The following is a 6,000-nucleotide window of genomic DNA, read 5'->3' on the forward strand; positions in this document are numbered from 1 at the left end:
ACCTGAAACAATATTAAGTTGGTGGTATGTATGTATGTATAAATAAATAAATAAAAACAAAGTAATTAAAATAATAAAAAAACCCTCACCAATGGCAGTTTTACAAGATATTCAGAAATAAATATTTGTTGAAAACGTCCTGAGGAGTTATACTTAAATGTTGATAACCTGCCAAAGTCTTACAATTAAAAGTGGAGTTCAGTGACATATGAAAAAGCTGATCATTTTAATGTATTAAAAATGTAAAAATGAAACATTTCTAAGTGGTGAAGTGAAGCAGGCCACTGCAGATGAACTCACCAAAAAAGATCTGACTTGATTCTTGATATTGTTTTTTTTTTAAAATATTGTCAAATTTGATCGTATGCTTTCAACTGAAATGTGAATAAAAATGCAAATAAAATGCACAGGAGCTGCTGTGATGTGTGTTTCGCATGCAGTCAGATTGATCATGAGTAATTTGAAGTCTTGAATAAAAATCTAAGGAATATGTAATTACGTAAGCATACGAGAACACAGCCTGCAAATAATAATAATAATAATAATAATAATAATAATAAGCCTGGAGTTCAGAAATGAAGCTCAGACGTACTGAAACACGGCTCATTTAAACCCAACAGTTGCTTTTGCATTTTTCCTTCTTGGATTGACCTCAAGTACGATGGAAAGTTCTACATGAAGTGATCCATTGAAGGTCAGAACTATTCATTCTAACGTGACATAAATGCAGCATTTGCCATGATAATGTTAAATATGATACAATAATGCTAAACGACTGAGCTTCATGAGCGCATAGTGACAGAACTACAACACAGATCCCAGGTGCTTTCCAAGGGAAGTTCTGTGCTAAATATATCTCCCTGTCTCACACACAGATACCATATAATGCACATAATCAGGCATACGTGGAGCAATCTGTTCCGCGTTTCACACTGCGTGAAGTGTTAGCAGAGCGTCTCTATCTCATTATGTCGTCATTACACAGGAGAGAATTAGCCGTGTAGCCGTGTCTCCTGCTTCCTTTCCTGCATGTTTCCTCGCTCCCAGAAGACCTTTGAACAGCCCCTGGTAAAGATGCCCATCGTGATAAAGTTTTTCAAAAAAGCCAAGGGAGAGAAACTGTCTTTGAGAGAGAAAATGACAGAGTGCTGTCTGGCTAGAAAAACAAACACACACTGGAAATGCTAAGGCTGTGGTGGGATACAGATGTGTATCTGCTAATTCTCTCACACTGGGGATCGTGTAAAGAGACATAAATGTGTTTGCTTGTCTTTTATTCTTGTCCTACTTGTGTTTAGGGTATAATCTCTTGGACCCATGAGGAATTCGGGTGTGTTAATGTGTTGGAAAGCCCCCGTGTATCGTCGATAACATCAGTGAAAATGGACAAGAGGGCATTGAAAGAGATTGGGAGTCTGAGGAAATGACCACTAGGGGGAGCTGAGAGCAGTTTACAGCCAAGTTCTGACTCAGACCCAGTGGAGGTTCTCACATATCATTATTATTTTGGATCAAAAGAATGATCTTGAAGAATCAACAAGGGATTAGATCTATATCCAAGAAAAGTTTATAAATAGAATAAAACATGCATTAAAATGAAGGTATAAAAATAACACACACACACACACACACACACACACACACACACACACACACACACACACACATATATATACAACTAAATGTACATATAAATAGAACTAAAGTACTTGCAAGCTAACAGTTTTGACATCTCCAGGCCACTCATTTTTTTTTTTGGGGGGGGGGGGGGGGGGTGTAAAAATATAACTGCAGGTGGTACGGTGGTGTAGTGGTTAGCGTTGTCGCCTCACAGCAAGAAGGCCTGGGTTCGAGCCCTGTGGTCAGCAAGGGCCTTTCTGTGTGGAGTTTGCATGTTGTCCGTGTGGGTTTCCTCCAGGTGCTCCGGTTTCCCCCAAAGACATGCAGGTTAGGTTAACTGGTGACTCTAAATTGACCGTAGGTGTGAATGGTTGTCTATGTGTCAGCCCTGTGATGACCTGACGACTTGTCCAGGGTGTACCCCGCCTTTCTCCCGTAGTCAGCTGGGATAGGCTCCAGCTTGCCTGCGACCCTGTAGAACAGGATAAAGCGGCTAGAGATAATGAGATGAGAAATATAACTGCACCATTTTCAGTTGGTTCTAACACTAACACGCCAAAAACATTTCCTTATACAGACCCGTTGCAACAAGGTAGGCAGACTTGGCAATTGCCTAGGGCCCCAGCCCTCGAAGGGCCCCCGCTGCCGAACGACTGGTTATGTATTCAATAGCAATGACAACTTTTTGAGGGCGGCAGCGCAGCGCCTAATGACACTTGTTGAAATACCCTAGTTCCAAGGGGGGCCCCCTAATGCACAACAGCGCCTCCCTACATGCTTTGGCCGAAAAGTGCAATGACAGTCTGTTGTCAACCCCTCAATGCCCATCTCCGTCCAGTCAAGTGGTTGCAGAGCTCCGCGGCAAAAAAAACCAAAATCAAATATGAAGCGAAATTACCCCTCAGGGAGCCAGAAGAGAAAGAAGAAAAGGGAAGAGGAAGACAGAAAAAAACAAGACACTGGTAAGTGAGAATGTACACACTCATTAATACCAAGCGGGTCGACAAGCAAATTTGGTAGCTAGCTTACGTTAATGGTAGTTATCTTGCAGACAGTGTTTATAACAGTGATGTAAACATTGTCATGCACAACAGGCTTACAAACTTGCAAGGACTGGCTAAAAATTCTAATATGTGCCACACAAATAGGTGAAAGACTGTCAACTTCTCCCAGATTAACTGATTGTGTTTATCAAAATGTCATAGTCAGAGTTAGTTTCAGCGAGCTGCATGGCTTTCATCAGAAGTAGCTAGTGTGTCGTGAGCATGAATGGAGTAGGACAGGGGATGGCTCACAAGAAAGCTCTTTTTTACATAAATAGCCTATTTATGTAAAAAAGTGGCACTGATGTCAACTGAATGTGATGTCCGCAGGTCTTTGGACATGGAGGGTATTGTGGCTGCCTTTGCTGAAGCCAAAGTCCGCAAGCAGCAGTTTTAGACATTTTGCCCATGATTCTAGTTGTGTATTCTTAAATTTTTTTATGTTTTTCTATACCTTTTGCACTTTTCTGTGTGTGCTGGTTCTTATTAAGATTCTTATTCATGTTTGTAATCATTTAATCACCATTTGAAATTATTTCTACTTGTGTATATACTGTAAATATTTAGTGTTGTGTTATTTGTACATTTTATATTACTTTGTCTTATTTTCATATTTGATTTATATATATATATATATATATATATATATATATATATATATATATATATATATATATATATATATATATATAATGTGTGTGTGTATATTTTGTCTATTCTTGTGTTTAATTGGGTTTGATAATTATTTATAATAATGTAAAGAGTTCATTTATTAAGTAAAAATCGTAAGAATGATTACAATATGTGTGATGTTTATTTATTAAGTCTTCAGTGGGTAGGCGGCCATAAGGCCTTTCGTCGAGGGGGGGATAATTATGGGCCCCAGATCCCCCTTTGCCTAGGGCCCCCAAATAGCTTGAAACGGGCCTGTCCTTATATCACCTGAAACACGACCCTGAGGCTAAAAAGTTTGAAATTAGAGATCTGAAAAGACATTTCAACCACCTGAGTGATGATTATCTTTAAACTCAACAGGTTTCTGGTGTCATAGCTGAGGAGTCATGAGCTAGCAACTTAGCTTGAATTATCTTAGCACTTAGCACTTACCTTACTCTGAATATTAGCTAGCTAGCTAGTCAGGCATGACCTTTTCCCATTTCAGTTTCATCAACGAGCAGAAGCACGAAAGCAGACAAATTAACTCGGGGTAATGTCGTAGCATCACTGTCTTTTTGTGTTTTGAGTCCATTTTATCCTCTTGTGTATTTCTGTTTTTGCATTTTTCTGCTCCAGATAAATACAAATGCTTTACGATTGCCATTTCTTCGTGATGTTCTGACCTTAGTCACCTCATTTAATGATGCAATTGTCATTTCTATTCTGTCTCCACAAGTGCCCTGATGCATAAACCTTTTCATCAAATCATAGAAAAGTGTGCTTTTTTAAAAAATCTATATTTAAAAAAAATACCGGGCCCCCTAGTGGCCCGGAGCCCCTAAATGACCACTTATACCACCTTATACAGCTTATAGCAAGAAACAACCCTGTAGATAGTGTAGATTTGGAAATCCCTAAAACTGCTGCTGTAATCATAATGGCTGTCCTGTGAAAATCCGTTCATCCCACAGAAAGTAGTACTGTTTTATTTAATAGTATACACTTGTAGAAGAGTAAAAATGTCTAATCCCACTATCTGATGTTACGTAAAAGAGGATGGGTTGCATTTAGAGTCTGGTTCCTCTGATGATTTTCTCCTCATGAGTTCTCAGGGAGTTTTTCCTTGCCACTGCATGGATCTAAATCTGTATCCGGATTTCTGTAAAGCTGCTTTGTGACAATAAGGGATTATACAAATACAGATCGAATTGCACTGATTATTCAGGTCTCTTTAAGTAAGTAAACATCTCGATCACACAAACACACACGTCTATTAGATATACAGTATACAAGCTTTCAAACTGTGGCTTTGGAACATATTTTTACATCCTGTGCTCATACAGTGGAAGCAATTCTGGGAAATTTATAGGATTGAAAGGATAAAGGGGAAGACCACATGTACAAAACAATAAAGAAAGAAACAATCCGAAATTAAAAACTGGTGTACACACAAGTACCACAGAAAAAAAAGGATCATTTAAGGGAATAGCAGCTTAATTAAAGATCAACACATTTCTCTGCTAAGTAACCAATTCACTGGATCTTACAGGAACTCTGACTGATCTTGTCATATTAAAACCATATGCACAGCGGGATCTGCAGCCATCAATAACGCTAATTACCCGTTTCCCGGAGGAATGCAGCATTTTTCCAAGATTCCCTGCTCACTAGCTGACACCAGGCCACTTGAGCTTTGTCACTAAATCTGCGTGTGGAACGGAAAACGAGAGCCTGGTGTTCCAGTAGTGGAAGAAGAATTACAGGAAAAACTTTGCTAGGTGACTTCTGAGTGCGTCTGTGTTTGGTGCCATCTGGCGAGACTGAGTAAAAACCAAAAATATATCCTGCCAAATTTAAACAATGCATTCTCTATGCTCGTTTGTTCAAAGCAGTAAACTTTATGTGATCTGTAACACTGTCGATGAAGCCCATATCTACATTTCATTCTCATGGTGCTTGTAATTGTTTATAAATGGGAAATGATTCTTTGGGAAGCCTTTATTAACTCTAATTGTGGCTCATAAAACTCGAATAATAATAATAGCAACAATAACAGTACTGTACGATAAATTATTCTTTGAGAACTCATAATCATGTAATAATGCAAATGTAAATACTCGTGATAATGTTGCGTGGTGTTCTGCACAAACGTCCATCCATCCATCCATCCATCCATCCATCCATTATCCAAAACCGCTTATGCGGCACAGGGCTGTGGGAGCCTATCCCAGGCGATAGGCGGGGTACACCCTGGACAAGTCACCAGGTCATCGCAGGGCTGACTCATAGAGACAAACAACCATTCACACTCACATTCACACCTACAGTCAATTTAGAGCCACCAATTAGCCTAACCTGCATGTCTTTGGACTGTGGGGGAAATCGGAGCACCTGGAGGAAACCCACACAGACATGGGGAGAACATGCAAACTCCACACAGAAAGGCCCCTGTCGGCCGCTGGCCTCGAACCCAGAACCTTCTTGCTGTGAGGTGACAGTGCTAACCAAAACACCACCGTGCCACCCAGGAAACAGACTGTAGATCCCAACAGATCTCTTCTACAGTGGCTTGAGCAGACCAATGGATGTTTTGGACATGATGTAGAAGGTTAGTGTAAGTTCTATCGAGTTGTTGCTGTTGTTTAACTGTTAACATCCAGGTCTCAGCTCCATAGAAAAG

Source organism: Neoarius graeffei, chromosome 16, assembly GCF_027579695.1.
Source record: "Neoarius graeffei isolate fNeoGra1 chromosome 16, fNeoGra1.pri, whole genome shotgun sequence".
Lineage (NCBI taxonomy): Eukaryota > Metazoa > Chordata > Actinopteri > Siluriformes > Ariidae > Neoarius > Neoarius graeffei.